We start from the raw sequence: 19,779 nt of genomic DNA, 5'->3' as shown, positions 1-19,779 counted from the left end.
TCCAGAGCCTGTGCTCCGCAACGGGAGAGGCCACAACAGTGAGAGGCCCGCGTAACGAAAGAAAAAAAAAAAAAAATCTAATTCTTACCTACATTTACAACAGGTATAAAATTCTACACTTTTAATTTCTCAATTAAGACACAAAGCTTAGGATGTCCTTAGTTTCAAATAGCAAGTGAAAGGCCATCAGTTCTTGGGCATCAGCAAAGAGGGGCCAGGTGCTGTGGAATACAGAGAAGAACCCACAAGCCATCACCAAAAGAAGAACTTATATGGACACCAAGATACCGAGATGCATTCCTTTTCTTACAATTTTCAACAATAAATGTATCTTCTCAATTGAGTAGCTTAAGGTTATATTAAGCTGACTGTGGGGTCTCTTGGCATAAAACCATTCTAAGGAGAAAAAAAAATCATACTGTAATGAGGCTCTTGCTATCCCTAACTGACCCAAGGCTAGTTGAGTTCTGGGTGGCTGCAACTTAAGGACAGAACTCTGGAACCATTTACAAAGGTCATCAACCCAAAGATACAGCTGGACCTGGAAACAGATTTCTTCCCATCTAAGGAAGCAGGAACCATCAGTTCATAGCAGGGCACTTCCAGAAGGAGCTGAGAAAAACACCAATAGGCATACAAGTCACCCAGAGATGTTCTAAACGGCCATCCTAACAACCTAATTAAAGATCCACCCATGGAGCCTAATTTTCACCTCCATAGGTTTAATCTTCTTGAATCAAGTTCTACGATCTCCAATAGAAAACAAAGTAATCCTCACTGTCGATGCCCAGATATTTTGGGAAGCGAGCAAGACAGGAAACACAAGGGCACTAATACCATCCACACTCACAAGTACACCAGAAGCCCTCCATCCTCGATGGCACTCATTCACTTACCCCCCACACCGCCAATGAACTTTTACTGAATCCCTAGTATGCATCAGGTATGCCCTAGACAAAGGGGATGCAGCCATGAATAAAAGTAGGGTCTCATTTTTGTAAACAAAAATTCCAGCACACTGAGGCAAGTGCAATAATAGTCAGACACCTGGGGAAAATCATAGCCCAAAGGAGGAGCAAATCACCTCCAGGTGAACAGCCAGAGGCTGCTTCACAGCACAGGGAAGAGAGGCAGGAATAATGAAAGTAGAGCACAAAGAATCTTTCTTCTTTGGCTAAAGAACATAGTTCATTTTACAGGTTAAGTATATTTATTTGTTTATTTATTTTTTATTTTTTTATTTCCAGTACGCGGGCCTCTCACTGTTGTGGCCTCTCCCGTTGCGGAGCACAGGCTCCGGACGCGCAGGCTCACGGGCCCAGCCGCTCCGCGGCATGTGCGATCTTCCCGGACCGGGGCACGAACCCGTGTCCTCTGCATCGGCAGGAGGACTCGCAACCACTGCGCCACCAGGGAAGCCCGGTTAAGTATATTTAAATGAAACATTAGTGTGTGTGTGTGTACTCGACAATAAAAGGCAAAACAACTAAAACTTAGTTATAATGCATAGAGGTGATTCAAGTAATTTTTAAAAATTAGATTATGCAAATCATAGCCCAATCCTCAAGAGGGAAGGTATTGGTAAACTAAAGACATAAATGTATAGAATCAATATTCCATCGCCAGGAACAATCAAGCAGTGATCATATCACATGACCATACGGGGGCGGAGCTTCTCAAACCTTAATAGGCACACGCATCCCCTGGGGACCTTGTTAAACAGTAGGTTCTGATGCTGGAAGGTGGGGTGGAGCCTGAGAGTGCGCATTTCTAATAAGCTCCCAGGTGATGCAGATGCAGCTGGACCCATGGCCCACTCCGAGCAGTGAGGGTGAGGAGGGTCAGTGATGCTCAGTCCTGATTGAGCACCCTAGACACACAGGGGACTCTTTAACAAAGCGAATGCCAATCCTCACCTGAAACCTAATGAGCCAGAACGTTAGGAGATGGGGTTCCCTGTAATTTCTCTCTAGGTTGTACATGTGGTTCTCAGGTACCACCAGACTTGTGAACCACGGTCATGTAGACCTTCTGAGAAGTAAGCCTCCCATATACCTCACCCCAGGAAATGGGGCAGTTCTCTCCGTACATAGATAACACCAGCAGTTGTGGAAGACATCCATAGGGATAGTCAGTCAGGAAGAGGAGGCCCAGCTAAGCTGGCCGGGCTGGTCAACTTGACCATGGTGATGCCTGGAATCACAGCCTCCACAGGCTGACATCTGTGGTAGGATCTGTCTTGACCCTTTTCATCCACTGTAACTGCTTTCCAAAGCTAGTGCTTAGATCATTATCATCGTCTGTTCAGCTTCATAAAACACGCAAAAGAGGAAAAGGACTTTTTTTTTTTTTAACCTAAAAATTATAGATAAGGGGTCATCCATGATGACAAACTGGAAAGAAGCCAAAAGACAAACATGCAATTAACCAGCCCGATGCCTCCAGGCTCCAATCTTGAAAGGGCTCCCCAGCCACATACCCCCTCACTGCAAAGTACAATTTTGGTAATAAAAGGGATTAAGTGGAATGTGGTCCTTCAGGGCTTTCACACACAAAATGGCTTCTGGAAAAAGGAAAAGTAATAATAGTTTACCCTCGCCAGTGGAAGAGGTGACAGAGCTGTGTCCGTCTGAAACCCCAGCATTTCATATTTCTCTACGTCCACTTTCTATTTAAGGAGGCACTTCAAATTCTGTTCCATGCATTCAGCCTCTCGCTCCCAATTTGTACCCATCTCATTAAAAGCCCTGATCCCCTTCTCACCCTTTCTTACCCTGGCAGAGGGCAGGAAAATTTTCAACTGGGAAGTCTCACTTTACCACTCAATTTAGGAAAGCCTCCTATGGGAATGGCATTTCCAAGACTGCTTCCATACCTTGACAACTGTACATTGAAAACAAGCTAAATGTCCATCAACTGATGAATGAATAAAGAAGATGTGGTATATACCTCACACCAGTCAGAATGGCCATCATTAAATAGTCTAAAAATAACAAATGCTAGAGAGCATGTGGAGAAAAGGGAACCGTCCTACACTGTTGCTGAGAATGTAAACTGGTGCAGCCACTATGGAAAACAGTATGGAGGTTCCTCAAAAAACGAAAAATAGAGTTGCCCTATGATCCAGCAATCCCACTCCTGGGCATATATCCAGACAAAACGATAATCCAAAAAGATGCATGCACCCCTATGTTAAGGAAAACTATTCACAATAGCCATGACATGCAAGCAACCTAAATGTCCATCAATATATGAATGGATAACGAAGATGTGGTACATACATACAATGGAATACTACTCAGCCATAAAAGAGAATGAAATAATGCCATTTGCAGCAACATGGATGGACCTAGAGATTATCACACCAAGTGAAGTCAGAAAGAGAAAGACAAATATTATATGATATTACTTATACGTGGAATCTAAAATATGACACAAATGAACTTATCTACAAAACAGAAACAGACTCACGGACACAGAGAACAGACTTCTGGTTGCCGGGGTCGGGGGGAGAGGTGGATTGGGAGTTTGGGGTTAGCAGATGCAAACTATTATATACAGAATGGATAAACAACAAGGTCGTACTGCAGAGCACAGGGAACTATATTCAATATCCGGTGATAAACCATAATGGAAAAGAACATGAAAAATAATGTGTGTATATATATATTTTTAAGACATGGTATATATATACACAATGAAATACTACTCAGCCATAAAAAGGAAAGAAATTTTGCCATTTGCGGCAACACAGATAGACTTGGAGGGCATTATGCTAATGAAGTAAGTTAGACAGAAAAAGACAAATGCTGTATGATATCACTTATATGTGGAATCTAAGAAATATAACAAACTAGTAAATAAAACAAAAAAGGAGACTCACAGACACAGAGAAGAAACTAGTGGTTACCAGTGGTGGTGGGGGCAAGGTGCACTGCAGAGGCTGGGGGGAGGGTTATTACGGGATTATATGAAATCGTGTGCGTGAAACTTCAGAAAACTGTAAAGCCCTACAGAATTTAAAGAATCTCTCATGCAATTTAAAAAAAAAAAAGGAAGTGGTGTTTTCAGGGTCAACAAGCAGGCCATGTTCTGCTCCTCTCTACTTAATGCTCTGGGAAGAAATATCCAAAGCTCCCTCAACTATACGTGGATCACGTCACTCAGGGAAAAAGAAGGGGCGGGGGAAGGAGCAGTTTGTAATTCCTACCATGTGCCACATGCACCAAGTTCCTCTCTCTATTCTTGGGTCCTAAGAGGGTAATTGTATAAAGAAATGAATGACTAAATAAATGACTGGAAATAACAGGATGAACAACATCCTGTCCTCCAGGACTTCCGTTTTCTAGCTGGGAGACGAGCCGGCACAGTATAACTCAAGGGCAGTGAAGGAAGTTCAGGCTCAGAAGCTCAGAGTCGCAGCTAGGAGGTGGTGAAGCCCGCGTCTGGACTCAGGTCTTCCCATTCCATGTGGCTGCGCTCTCCTTTACCCCATATTGCCTTCTTGGAAATAGATGTCAACAGCCTTACAGGAACGGAGAGGGAGGAGGGCTCAGCTGGGGGGTGGTGACTGGAGAAGGCGTCAGGAGGGAGCGGCATCTGAGGCAGGCTCAGAGGAGGAGCTGAGCTGCCTGAATGTCAGGGGCCCACATCACTCCTGCACCTGCCTTACTGTGAATCTGCTCAGAATCTACTCACCACGTACCTGTATTGAATAAGCACGGGGGTGGGGGGATGGGGAGCTGGGAGACAGGGCAATGTCTTTTCAAATGTTTGTCTTTTTTCCTCTTCCTTTAAAAAAGTTGTTTAATTCTTATCTGCTAGGACTGGGAAGGAAGGGACAAAAGCCTAGGATAGGAAAGAATGTATTTTTTTTCCCCCAACAAAAAGAATATGCAGTGGGGACAGTCAGAAGTTCCTGAGAATTTTATCCTATCTGTGGAAGCATGACTCTTAAAATGGAGAATCATCCAGAAAATCTCCTATGGGGCCTAAACCTCTGCCATGTAATGATTTTTCCTTCTTATGGGAATAAAGGTTAACAAAGTGCAGCCTTTTTTCTAAATAAGGTCACAAGGTCCTTTTCACAGTCAGATATCTGCTCTGAGAATTAACATGTACAAATCCCCTGCCTGAACGGACACCTCCCTAATCCACTTCTGGAGAGGCTCATGCTTTTGTTTAAAACCCCCAAGACCCTGCCAGCTGAGGTCCAGCCATAAGCAGAGGCTGTAATTCAATTTTGCCAAGAGCCCAGGACCTCAGCCCTAGGGAGCGTCAGCCCCGAATGAAGGCTCCAGGGCCGGGCACACCCCCTGGCCACGCCCACCCCAACTCTGAGGGAACACACCAGCTCAGGGGTCTCAGGATCCCTGGCATAATTGAAGATGCTAAAAGCACTGAGGATAAAAGTGCACGTGACACCTCCTGGCTGGTCTGCTTTCCTCTGGCCTCCCACCATTTGTCTTCCTGGCAATAAAGGAATGCCAGCATCACCCTGACGGGGGTGGGGGGGGCTAATTTAGACAGATCTAAAAACAGCCTTCCTCACCAGTATCCTCTCTTCTTGTAGACAAGGAGGTTCAGTGCTGTTTCCTTATATTAGACTTAGCCCACCTTGTGATGGACCAGCTTATTACCTGGGAGAGTAAGAGGGGGACGACGCTGTGTAGATTTGGGAGAAATTTTTGTAAGGTAAGCTTAGAACAGATTCACTCCTGACAATAACATGCTCAAATTCATCCTATACTTGTTTAAAAAAAAAAAAAAAAAAAAAAAAAAAAAAAAAGACACATACCAAGGGAGGATGGGAAGACAGTAACTTATTGCACGATTATTATGAGCCAGGCGTGGGGACAGATGCTTCACCTGCATTACCTTGTTTAGTTCCCTTCTCACAGCAACCCTACCAGGTGGGTAGGTTACCAGCATTTTACAGAGGAGGAAAATGAAACTCAGGAGTTTTCTAACTGGCCTGCACTCACGCAGCCATTAGATGGTGAGGCAACAGTGGGGTGGGGAGGGCTAATTTAGACAGATCTAAAAACAGCCTTCCTCACCAGTATCCTCTCTTCTTGTAGACAAGGAGGTTCAGTGCTGTTTCCTTATATTAGACTTAGCCCATCTTGTGATGGACCAGCTTATTACCTGGGAGAGTAAGAGGGGGACGACGCTGTGTAGATTTGGGAGAAATTTTTGTAAGGTAAGCTTAGAACAGATTCACTCCTGACAATAACATGCTCAAATTCATCCTATACTTGTTTAAAAAAAAAAAAAAAAAAAAAAAAAAGACACATACCAAGGGAGGATGGGAAGACAGTAACTTATTGCACGATTATTATGAGCCAGGCGTGGGGACAGATGCTTCACCTGCATTACCTTGTTTAGTTCCCTTCTCACAGCAACCCTACCAGGTGGGTAGGTTACCAGCATTTTACAGAGGAGGAAAATGAAACTCAGGAGCTTTCTAACTGGCCTGCACTCACGCAGCCATTAGATGGTGAGGCAACATTTGAACCCAGATCTGGGTGACAACTGTCGGGCAGCGTGGCTCTGCCGTTTCTGTCACAATTGAAGATTCTCAGATGAGAGTTTACCATTTGCTGAGTTACCAGTGCTGCAGCTGGCCAACAGCTCCTCAGGAGCCAGACTTCCCAGATCATGAGTTATACCCATTAACTGGCTCTCCAGCTACAAACATCCTAACCCAGGGTTCCAAAGAAGGAAGAAGGGAACACAGGCAAATGCAAGGAGTTATTTCCAGATTTCCAATCCTTCTTCCACCCCAACAGGAAAGCTGCACCAGCACTCTGAGTGCTCCAATGTAACACAGTTAGAAGGTGGCCAGAACATCATCCTGGGCTATTGCACTTTCCAAAGCACCACCTCAGATCACCTGCCAAGGGTCATCACAGACTTCAGAATTGACAAAGTTCTCTGTGATTACAAGAATTCCACCATAACAGAAGGCAATTATTTGGGATAGATCAATGCAAAATAAAACCTTATTTGCACATTTTCATTTATGAATTTCACAATTTTTGGAAATTTCACAATTTAGAATTTCAAAATTTCTGGAAGCAATGGAGGAAAATGTTTGGAAAAAATTACAAAAGGGAAGTTATATACTGAAGAATTAATTACTTTTAAAACAGAGATGGGACTTCTCTGGTGGTGCAGTGGTTAAGAATCCGCCTGCCAGTGCAGGGTACAGGGGTGTTTGAGCCCTGGTCCAGGAAAATCCCACATGCGGTGGAGCAACTGAGCCCGTGGGCCACAACTACTGAGCCTGCACTCTAGAGCCCGCGAGCCACAGCTACTGAAGCCCGCGTGCCTAGAGCCTGTGATCTGCAACAAAGAGAAGCCACGACAATGAGAAGCCTGTGCACCGCGACGAAGAGTAACCCCCGCTCGCCGCAACTAGAGAAAGGCTATGTGCAGCAATGAAGACCCAACGTGGCCAAAAATAAATAAATAAATAAATTTATTTTTAAAATGAAGTAAGATAAAAAAAATAAAACAGAGGATATCTCCAGATAGCAGGATTATGAGGGCAATTTTATTTTCTTTTACTGATCTGAATTTTCTAATGTATCTGTAATAGCACAAATTACCCACATAGTAAATAAAAGTTGAAAGATGCATTTGGATAACTTAGCTTGCTCATAAAATGACAATGTGTTAGACATCTAGCCATTTATTGAAATATGTACATATATACCAGAAATTAAGGGGAAAACAAATTCCCCACCAACACAGCTTTCCCCTACCCCAATTCTCAGAGGCTGGTTATTTATTTATTTCCCCCTCGTGAAATGAGGCTGCATCTGCCTTGAAGTACATTCCTGAACAAGAACACAGGATACACTCTCAACTGATGATGAAGACCCCACTTTCTAGCAGAAAGGAGAAGTGAGGCTCCCAGTGTCATAAAGCTCCAACCACTACAGAGTTAAAGCCAAGGGTGGTAATGACCCCAAAGTAATCTGACAGCCATCTGGAAGTCGGGCAGTTGGCAGCCGTGACCCATCTATTACAAGGCCACTGTTATCACTGTGTTGTCTTAGATTCTGGATTTGTCTACGTGGCATCCGTTCATCACAGGGTCAGCTACATTAACTATTTTCCTCTTTTCCATATTCTTGATGCTCTGGCATTTGGGGCTTTACAACCCTCGGGGGAGACCACCCCTTCCCAGGGCTGGCCACTTCTTAGAAGACAGCGAAGTCTCAGCCAGGAGCATGGCTCATATACAAGCCAACCAATCCACAGTCTACATCCCCCCGTCACTTCCTTTATCCAACTCTCACACACCAAGGGCCAGGTACCAGGAACCTAGAGACCACCCCTATTGCCCAAAGCCCACCAGGATTATTCAAACTAGCCAGTTTGAAACTGTTTACTCTGCCCTGCCTTGCTTTTCCTGTGGAAACCCCCGATAAGGGCTCTGGCCAAGGCTTTCTCCTCCCTCCTGTCTTCTGCCTCCTGACTACCCTGTGGCAAGGTCCCTCTTCTCAGGAAATTTACGTAACAAAAATCATCTTTCAATAGCCTTGGCCTCTCCATATCATCATGCCTCTGTAAGTTAGGACCCAGGAACAGAACAGCCATCCATCAACCCCGGGCAATGAGAAAAAGCCTCCAAGCAGAAGCGAAACAACCATCGCTAAGCTCATGTGCTTGAGGTCACGGAAGAGAGCAGTTCCCAGGAGCCAGAATCTACTGATACCACCTTGGTTACTGGGTACATCCTGGGTTCTTTCAGTCCTGCCTGAAGCCATGGTACTATCAGAACAGCGCAGAGACAGGGGTTCCTGAGACAGATGGTCAAATGAGAGACGACATGTCAGAGAGAGGGGAATAACCCACGTACCCTAACAGGCTGTAGAGTAGCTAGTATTTGAAGTCAGCACAGAATTCCGAGTCACAAGGGGAAAAAGATAAAATTATGATACTTATCTGCTACTTCTTAAGAGGACAAGTTTATAATGTACTTCAGACATTTGCAAGAAAAACAGAATAGTTTTGCCTGTAACTGGGGGAAACGTCAATTATTTAGCTAACTTGCTCATACTGAATTCCTCCTTCCTGGAAGATACCAAAGTAAATGAGGCACCACTGCTTTTTCAGCATATTAGTTTTAATTCGTTCTAGCTCTTCTCAAAACCTTCTTCTTCACATTTCCTGGACATCTTAGTCCTCGTCCATCAACCTCAGCTTCCCTTCCCATACTCTCCCCAACACCTATTCCCCAACACGACCACCACCAGACCACATTTATCTAGCATTTCAGTACTAGCCGCAGAGGACTCAGTGTGAAGAAGGTGATGCATACCTAGCCAAAGCCCCTTCCTCAAGCAAAAATTCCATAGGTAGAAAAGCAAATGACATCTATCAGTGTCTTTAAAACTTAAGAACATACACAACTCTAAGACGTTTTTGCTGACACCAAGGCACAGGCTTATCCTGTGCCTTGGTATCAGCAGAATTACATTATTAACATTCTTTGGGGGAAGATGGAATGTCTCCAAATCTAGTTGTCCTAAGGCTGCCTATAATTTTTACTTAAATTCAGGCATAAGCACAACCTCTGGGAATATATGGCCAGACATATTTATTTTTCCAACCAGCTGCCTCTGGGATGTGGCGAAGGCCTGCCGTCACAATTTCTCTGATGACATGGACAAATGTGTCCCAAGTCATGCAGAGATAACCCCACAAATAAGTTCAGGCATTACAACTACCCAGAACAAATCAAAACACTATGTGAGAAAAAAAAATGAATCCACAAATCAGTTTAATCATTATAACATTCCCTTTAAAAGAAAGGCCACATCCTTGAGGTCAGGGGCTGTGTCATACCCCTGTATATGTTCCCCCAAAATTTTAGCAGCACACTAGGTAGGAGAGTTAAGATGTACTGTTACTCATGAGTATCTGTGATCATTTCTTATATTTCATTTTTAAAAGTACCTTTCCCCTACTTTTTATTTCATTTTACTGTCCCTAAAATAGATTGCATGTGGTCATGTTGTTTGCTTCCTAATAAGAAGTGGGAACAACAGCTCTAGGGGTCAGCAAGGTCAAATGTCCAATATGAAACAGTTCATAAAGCAGAAGTTTGAGAAGCTTAAATCAAGGTAATGCCACAATCAAACTGAAAATGTCCAGAGCTCTAAACTGCACATCTTTCCCACATGGCAGCCTCCTGAGTCTTGAGAATCACATCTACAAGGAATCCCATAATCCCATAATGGTCCAGGAGCACCCATCTAGGTCTTAGGAATCCCATAATCAGTCCGGGAGCTTTCACGCCCGATATGCAAACGTCACGCAAGCTGACCAAACCCAAGCAGCTCAATGTCAGAAGAGAAGAGATTGTCAAAAAAGAAATGCAGTGACAGCAGCCTAGACAATCAACTTTTGCATTTAGAGAACTGTCAAGCTCATGCAGAGAAGAGATTTCTCCACATCCTCATCTGTCTTTTCTGCTCCTAGATAATTAGGAGGCAGCCAGGACAGCCAGATGTAGTCAAAGGGACCTCAGTGTTCACAGGCTCTTGTACTTCTGTCTCCAGGGTAGACCTTACTCTTGCCACAAGGGCAGAGATGATGCTCTGTTCCTACCTCAGGCAAGTTGTTCCTCTCTGTGGGCTCTGAGGACATCAGCCCTTCCACCTACATTCAGGAACACACCCTGAAGAGAACAAGGGTGCCCGCCTCAGGAAAGTCCCATGTACGAAAAACACTTGCAAACCAGACGTAACTTTAAAGGAGGAGGTGGTCCTCTTTAAATACTCACCTCCTCTGCGACACGCAGATTAAGTTATACAAGCTCAACACATTAACCAAAGGGTCAAAGCTAAGGTCACCAGTGTGGGGACAAAATGACATCAAGCACTTCCTGATGTGATAAACCCAGAAAGATGCAAAACATCATTTTTAAGCATTCTGACAGAAACTCATCCAATCATGACGAATCTCCTAGTAAGGAATTATCGTATAAATCCAAATTGCTACGATGTAACGGACATTTTTTAAGAGTATAAGCCAATGTCATCAGAGACAAAAAAAGAAAAAAGGCAAAGGGACCATTCCCAGTTAAAGGGGATGCCAGAGACGTGACAACTGAATAAAATGTGCGTGATCCTGGGTTGAATCCTAGGTCAGGGGAACAATGGCTGTACAGGACGTTACTGTCATAAACAGCAAAATTTGGGTATGAATTGTATATTCAGTAATAGTAAGTCAATGTCATATGTCCTGTTTTTACTAATTGAACTGTAATTACAAAGAGGAATGTTCTTGTTCTTAGGAAAGACATGCTGAAGCTATTTCGGGGTCAAGTGGCATGATGTGTGTAACTTCCAAATGGTTCACAAAAGATAATATGCAATGGAGAACGATAAAGCAAATGTGGCAAAATATTCATAATTGATGAATTAAGCTTAGGCTACATAGGAGTTCTTTGTATTCTGGCAACTTTTCTGTATGTCTGAGATTATTTTAAAATAAAGTCTTTTAAAATGAATTCAAATTCAACTTGCAAAGCAGTTCCACAGTAAGGTCGGCTGACTAAGGCAAGGCCTCCACTGCATAGTAAACTCACCTGTCACCATCTACTCACCCACAGACCCAGGTGACCGTGCCCCTCTTCCACCTCCAAGTCAACACCTGGCCGAGCTCAGCCATTCAGATTCATCTCCCAGGAGTCAGAAATTGAGACACACAGACTGAGCCAGGAAGCCGTGAGGTGCTGAGCAGAACAGAGGGAAGCTTCAGGTATGAGGTCTCCATAGGAAGTGTGGACAGAGGAGCAGCTCTGGTCTATGATAAGGAGAAATGTGGTGGCACTGGACAGAAGCATCCCAGAGCTGCTTCTCAGAGCATGAACGAGTGCATTGGTGGGTACCTCTCAGGTACACACCAAGTCCTCAGTAAAGGTCGGCGGCAGCCAGCAGCCGTACCGAACAGCTCCACAGACCACACCCGCTTCATTTCAGCCACCTCACCTGTGTCTCTGTTCCTTGGCACAGAAGCCTTGACAAGAACAGACTACCAATACAACGGGATTAAGAGTCACCACGAACTCCTACCCACAAAGGTAACATGGAGAGCGCAGCCACCCACCCCGTGCTCCCATGCTGCTGCCCCCTTTCCCCATAGGAAAGGGTGGCTCCTCTGTTCTCCTCGTGCCCACAGCCTCTTATCCAGGGACAGACTGCCTGCAGTGAAGAGTACAGCCTGTGACAGAGACCACTCAACCTCTGCCAGGCATGATGCAACGTGGCAAACAGCGGGAAGGAACAGACTTGGGCCCTGACCAGTCAGGAAACTTGGACCCTCGGGCTGACTTGTGCCACTAACCTCCATGCAAACCTGATAAACTACCACACTCGTCTGACCTGCGTGTAGATAGAATAATGGTACCCAAAGTTGGCTATGTCCTCATCTCCAGAACCTATGCGTATGCTACATTACATGGCAAAATGGACTTTGCATATGGGATTAATTTAAGGATCTTGAGATGGAGAGTTTGCCTGGATTATCTGGGTGGGTCCAATGGTTAAAAAAAAAAAAAAGGTCCTTAAAAGCAGAGAACCTTTCCCAGCTGTGGTCAGAGGGCGATTACAATGTAGCTGGATTTGAAGATGGAGGAAACCAGCCAAGGACAGCGGGTGGCCTCTAGGACCTGGAAAAGGCAAAGAGATGGATTCTCCTCTAGAGCCCCCGGAAGGAACAGAGCCCTTGATTCTAGCTCCTTGAGAATCGTATCAGGCTTCTCATCTACAGAATCATAAGATAAAACAGATTTATGGTATTTTAAGTCACTGTGTTTGCGGTCATCTGTGTCAGCGGCAATAGAAAACTTAATTCAGACCTTATTTCCCTCATCTGGAAATGAGTGGGTTTTCATCCTTTCTGAGTCCACCTCTTAAACTCCTAGAAGCCCCTGGGGCACCTCTGGAAAAGGCTTGGCCCTGGACCATGAGATCTCTAAAGGTAAGTAATTCACAAAACCAACGACCTCCATGTCAGACTGAACTCATTTAGTATCATCTGCCTTTGTTTTGGACTGTACTTTGCCACCACAGCTCTTTCTTTTTTGAGTAATAAAAATGTCTCCCAAGTTACTAAGTAATTGGCAAACCCCAGTGACCCAGAACACCAGCATCCACATCGCATCCACTTCATCAGCGAACACTCCTCCGGCAACCACGCCCACCCCGGAGGGCTTCCGCGCTGCCTCTGATCCAGTGGTGAAGTCACCACAGCCCCGTTCCAGATCTGTGTCATGCTCACCAATGCAAGTCCAAGCAGCAGCAGGTGGGTTGTGACTTCAAGGCAGCAAAGCCCAAACCCAGCCCTGGAAATTCGGCTGCTGCACAAGCATCACCCCCTGCCCTCCTCCCTAACATCTTCCCCATTCAACTGCCCTTCCATCTCTCCTGGGAGCCATGCAGCTGGCCGAAGGACACACTGCCAAGTGTAATCCATGGGTGCAGTGATGCGCTCCAGCTACATCATGGGAGCTACTTAACTGACTGCCTCTGCTCTCAGGAGGACGTTTGAGGGTATTTTGTTTACCACTGAAATATTTCCATTGAAAAAAAACATCTGGGGAAAACAGCCACCGTCCTAACTATGATTCAGTCTCTCTAGTAAGGCCCGTGCCGAGCCTCATGGCTTTTAAGATGGTAGGTTTGCACCACCGGGTATAATCAAGAATGGGAGGGATGCAGAGAAAAGGAGCCCGCGGAGAGGACAGGGTAAGTCCAGAGACGAGGCCTCGAAGGCTGAAACACAGAACCAGAGAGGGCATTCTGGCAACCCCTGCTAGTTAAGAGTTTGTTTGAAGACCCGTGAACTCCCAGGCCTGCCATGGCCATATTTTTTTGTAGTTTTCTATATATTTAGCTTTCAAAATGACAGAAATTTAAAATTAACAACATTCTGTACTAGTGACGGCCCTTAGGTCATTGGGAACCTAAGTATATCATCTTTTTAAAGGTGAATTTTTATGTTTGGTTTTCTCTATTGCTTCTCTGTTACCTCAGAAGCTCATTTACTTGAAAGACATATGGTACCCAGAAAAGTCAAGTACAAATTGTTTGAGGCAGGACTGGGACTTGTGACTCCAAATCTTAACTTGTTTTAAATAAACTGCCAGCTTCCTGGGTATGTATGTATGTATGTATGTATGTATAAAGAAAGAGAGAAAGAGGGAGAGAGAGAAAGAGAGAGAAAGAGAGACAGAAAGAGAGAGAGAGAGAGAAAGAGAGAGAGAGAGAGAAAGAAAGAAATGAATTTTTAAAGGTGCATATCTTTTGACCTCAAAATTCTACAGAAGTGCCCATATGGTCTATAAATAAATGTTACAAAAATGCTCATTGCAATACTGCCCAAAAGAAAAAAGTGGGGAGAGAAAGGGTAAGAAGCCCAGCCAGCAACAGGAGGATGAAAGGTCATGCAACTTAACTTTTCATGTAAAAAGTATGTAACAATTAAGAGAAAGAAATAATATGCAGTCTTTCAATATAGGATAGATTTCTTTTTAGCAGGGGATCAATGTCCACGATGTTAGTTTTTAAAATACATTACACAGAACATTATTACACGATATTAATTTTGTTTTTAAAAAATATGCTTTCTCACACACAAAGGGTCATGAGTACATTATAGAGAGTCCTGCTACCACCTTGAAAATATTGTCCCTTCTCACAAAAACTAAACGATGTCAACAGTATCCTTTACTGTTCTTAAACCAGGTAAGAGCTCTGTCTGTGAGGAGGGAAAAGGTGTAAAAACTGCCAAATTCCCAGTCATTCCTTTAATTAGAAACCTTGCTTTTTTAGGCTTTTCTTTTTTTAATAAAGAGAAACATGCCTCTGAGGGTCCCAAATGAGAAAAGTGTTGGGATCGGATGTCACCATGGACCCACAATTTCAGACAAGGTAATACAATGGATTAGAACATCCCGGTTTGCTGGGTAGGGGTACTCAGCCATAGGCTGCAGGCAAAATCCTTCTGTGTCCCCCAACCCCAAGTGCCCTGTGAGCAGTAGTGGCTCTAAGGCTGGGATGTTTTGAATGACAGGGATTGACAGACTCTGCATTGAAGCAGAGTCAAGAAGCAAGGATGGCAAATCACAAAGTATCCGAATACTTAGTTTATCCCTGCATTTGTAGTGGCGAGGGGCCTGCGTCTCCATCCCCTGGCATCCTAAAATTTGTCACATTGTACCAGATGTACTTTAAAAAAAAAAATTCACAAGGAGGGGAGACAGTCCCAAGTCTGGTAACCCTAAAGCATGAAACACAGGCCCAAAAGGCTGGACACTTTGACTGGCAAAGACTCTGTGGGGGAAGCTACTCTCTTCCCTTCTTATAAACCTTTTCCTTTTCTTCTTTAATATCAACAGGTTGCAAGTTAGTTTTGTAACGTTGTATCTCTTTAAAATATACTTTTACTTTACAAACAAAAGCTGTTACAGGAAAGTACTTTTTTTAGACACACATTCAACCTCTTCCACCCCATTTGCTCTCTCCCATTACTAAAAACAACTGGAGACCCCAGAGAGGAGGACTTTTGAAGTCCACAAAAGGCAAGGAAACACCTACCTTTGTGTTTACCTGTGAAGGCCTCTAATTACCAGAGACCCATTTGACCACTGTTACCACCACCCTGTTTGCTCAGGGATTCATCATTAGTACTCATTAAGTCACTGCTCTTCTGATACACTGGCTTTAGATAAGCCAATGGAAGAAGGAAATTACACTGTTGGGTTCATTTACTGAACCCAAGGCTGAGCGCTGGGCCCCGGGATACAGGCTGGATGAAGCATAATCCCTGTCCTCAAGGGGCTCATTTCTACAAACCAAGAAATTGGCTTCAGACACGGGCAAAGAGCTCAACTGGAGGGAATGCAGCCAGACACAGGGGGAAAGGAGCACTTCAGCCAGTCCTTGAAGACCGAATGGCCAAGATGAGTACACAGTGCTCCAAGAGCATCATATCTAAAACCATTCTCTCTGCCAAGTAAAAGTCACCTCCTTCCTTTCACTATTGAGGAATCAGGCCCAGAAAACAGAACTCACTAGACATTGGTGCCTGTATGAGAAATTGAAGCCCAGGTAAACATATATGGGCACAAGTTTACTCACTACGGATCTGGGAGGTGAATCCAGTTCCCACCAGCTCCAGATCCTTAACTCTGGATGCAAAAGCCTAAAGAAGTGAAAAGGCACTGCTTTTAAGATGCAATTCCATGTTTACATGGGTGGCCCCACCCTACCACTCCAGTGGGGAGGGACGCACACGGACTTAGTAACACACAGTTTGCAACACACGCCTAACAGTACGGCTACTGCGTTGCCTAAAACGTGAGAATCAGAGGGCACACCTTGCCTCGGAAGCCTAGTTATATGGATTCAACTTAATTCTGCATCTGGTGAGTGGCTCAGTATATACACGCACTCATTATATATATGAAACCAAAATCAAGAAACCTAATTCAAAACTTAAAACCCATAAAGCTCTAGAATTCTGTATCTGATACAGAGTAGACAAAATAACCCTGAGCAGAACAAGGTTATTTGGAAATGGTCAGATACAGGAATCCCATTAAGTGGCCAGAAAATGGTCTTCAAAAACAATGCCATCAACCTGACTCCTCACCTTCTGCCTCCAGCTGTGAACCATCAAGGACTAAGTTGTAGCCCTGACTCTCGGGGTCACAGGCAGCCATTGCAGGCCCCCTAGAGACCTGTCCCCAGGGAGGCTGGCAGAAGCCAGCGAGGGTGGGGCGAAAAGTCGGCCTCGAAAATGTACCCTTCTCTTCCCTGTTCATTTCTGCCCCACAATGGCCAAGCTCCTCCTCTATCTCAAGGGAAGAAAGTGCTATAGAAGCAACATTTTAAAGCTGACACACAGGGAAGTGCCATACCCAGGGGTATGATGAGGGCAAGACGCAAGAAAAGTAACACAAATAATCAGCAAACCACTCCTGCCACCAGCAGTAAAATCCTCTTTCTAGTCATGATCCAGGTGGTAAAAGCAAGAGGAGAAAAGCCCCTGCCCAAGGGCTGACAGACCAGGCCGGATCCTGAGCCTACTTGCTGTGTGACCCCAGGCAAGTTCGTCACCCCTGACCTCAATCTTGTCCTCTGTAAAAAGGTGACTACCTGCCTCGTGAGCCATTGGGAGGGTTAAAGGCACCAGGCCATGTGCCAAGTGCTTTGCCCAAAACCTAGTATGTCGTAGGTGCTCCATAAATGGCCACTAGAACTCTTAACTCGTGGAGAATCAATCTGGCTCCTTGTAAAAACTAAACATGACTTCTGAAAGGCTTGACTGCGGCAGTACAGCAGTGCTGAGCCGGCAACACCACACCTGCATCTCGAGAGAACACCCCAGGGGCCAATTCACCAGCTGGACTCAAGACGCCCCCTTTGGCAGCAGTGCCCTAAGCCCCCCTGCCAGCCCCTCGAACCCTCGCGCTGCCTGCTCTTTCTATGGTTCTCCGCTTCCAATATAGTCTCGCTTCTCAACAACCCACTTAAAGTGCTACATTAGCCCAGCTGAGGCAGTCTGCTCTTAAAAACAAGAAACAGCCTCAGTATTTTCAGAAATGCTGACTTCAAAAAAGACACATTGCGGAGACCTCACAGGATTCCACCTAAAGAATCTGAAAAGCATCGTATTTAAGGGAGGATTTCATTGAGAACACCGCAACACACAATAACAAGGTACGAGCTCACAGACACTGGGGAGGGTAACAGGCTCCCATACTCTCTGGTCGGGCTCATATTTCAAACCACTCAGCCTCACACGGCTGAGGGAGACGGACCCACCAGACAAACTCCCGCCGGGTCTCTGGGGGCTTTAGAGGCACACACCTCAGGCAGTTCGCCAAGAGTCACACTCGAGCACAAGTCTCATGGGCATCAGGATCCTTAGACCTTACTTCTCCAAGTGTGAGAAGTAAGGACCTTGACAGAAGCACAGACTCGCAGGCCCCACCCAGACCTACCCCATCAGGGTCTGCAGTTTAACTAGATGCCCAGGTGCCAGTGCTTGAGAGTATTTAGAACAAAGCAGTCTACCCAGACAGGACTGTGATCATTTACTTAGGTTTTCACTTGGTCTTTTTCTTTCTTCATGGAAGTTTCACGAGAGCACAGACTGTGCCAACCTTAGCCACCGGCACACAGTAGATAATCAATATTTGTTGAACGAATGAACGGATGAATGGGTGGTCTACCGAGTGATTGAAGAGGCCTATCCTGTGTTAAGTGCAAAGAAAGGTGCAAGCAAGGGCCTGAGAGAGAAAGACACAGAACACCTGGGGCTGGGGGGAAGGAGTCTATAACAAGGTGGTCAGAGGAGGCCTCTCTAAAAGGGGTTTGCAGACTTCCCTGGTAGCCTAGGATTCCGGGCTTTCACCGTGGTGGCCCAGGTTCAATCCCTGGTCAGGGAAGATCCCGCAAGCCGCGTGGTGCAGCCAAAAAAATAAATAAAAAAATAAAATAAAAGGGGTTCGCACCAGGGGCGGTGTGAGGCTCAGGTGTGATGGATGAGGAGGAACACCCTGGAGAAGAAGATGTCAGCCGCTAGGATAAGCACCTGCACTTGCCACTATAAAGAGTCTCGGCCTGTAGGCCAGCGGGGGTAGAGAATCAAGACTGGTAGGTTGGGCTCTGGTGGTGGAACAAAGCAGCTCTCAGGAGGCAGATTCAGAAGGCCCCCGACCATATGACCGTTGGGGCAGAAAGGCTGTGTCTGGAGTCACAGCTGCCATCTCTAAGGCTCCTGAAGGTAGGCGTGCCAGAGGAGGTCTGCAGAGGTAGGTGGTCCATCAGCTAGACTTTGTTCCCTAGCCACTACCCCTCCAGCCCTCGGATTCCAAAGTTGAAACATGGAGATTACTCACTGTTTTCGCCAAGTCGATCCAGGAACTTGCGGGCGGCCGAACAGGAGCCCAGTCCAGATGTTACCCTGCAGCAGCGCACTGGCAAAAAAGAGACAAATGACACGAGTCAGTGCAGGCGGCCACGTTAGTGGGGAAGCAACACTGTCCCAGCGTTGAATGACACCGACAGGCTTCAGATTCTAAAGAGAGCAGAAAAGGAAAACGCCACGCGGAGCCAGTGGTCTCAGAGCACTGTGCATTGACACAGATGGCAACTCCTCTGCCCACAATGTCGGGAGAAGCACCATGTCACCAGCAGCAGCTCCAGAACAGCCTCTCTGCAAATCCCCCAGTGTGGAGTCCAGACGTACGGCTGCAAAGCGCCCTTGGAGATAATCAGGCCCAACCCCTCCCTTTACAGATGAGAAAAGCCAAGACTCAGAAAAGACAGGCCTTGTCCAAAATCAGCAGCATGTAATGGCGAGTCCAGGAAGGGAACGTCAGAATCAAGTCTATAAAGAGCTTAAGTTTACCTGTAAATTACCTTCCTTCAAGAAACTCAGGTTCTAAATAAATTGTTATTCTTATTCATTCTGGCTCTTAACAGAGAAGAGACAAATCTTAATCATTCCCCTAGTTCTCTCTCCCTAATCCCCAAGGACTTTGAAGAGCCAAACTGAAACTCCTGGTTTTCTTCAAAGACAAAAGAAAAAGAGAGAGAGAAAGAAAAACCTCAGGACTGTTCACATTTGAGTATAAGAAGAAAAATCTAAAAACTGTGGAGGGCTTCCCTGGTGGCGCAGTGGTTGAGAGTCCGCCTGCCGATGCAGGGGACACGGGTTCGTGCCCCGGTCCGGGAGGATCCCACA

At 45.4% G+C, this 19,779-nt stretch overlaps 1 protein-coding gene across 1 annotated transcript in view; it reads right to left on the bottom strand.

The window, feature by feature from the left end:
- TLN2 (talin 2) overlaps window positions 1–19,779 on the bottom strand; it is a 440,519-nt gene that overhangs the window by 361,720 nt on the left and 59,020 nt on the right. Inside the window, exon 2 of the mRNA XM_028495089.1 lies at window positions 18,932–19,009. The gene's annotated coding sequence lies outside the window, so the exon portion shown is untranslated. The remainder of the gene's footprint in view (window positions 1–18,931; window positions 19,010–19,779) is intronic.

The sequence above is a fragment of the Physeter macrocephalus genome, chromosome 11 (genome assembly GCF_002837175.3).
Source record: "Physeter macrocephalus isolate SW-GA chromosome 11, ASM283717v5, whole genome shotgun sequence".
NCBI lineage: Eukaryota > Metazoa > Chordata > Mammalia > Artiodactyla > Physeteridae > Physeter > Physeter macrocephalus.
Note: the sequence above shows the minus strand (reverse complement) of the source record. Positions and strands in the feature narration are given on the sequence as shown.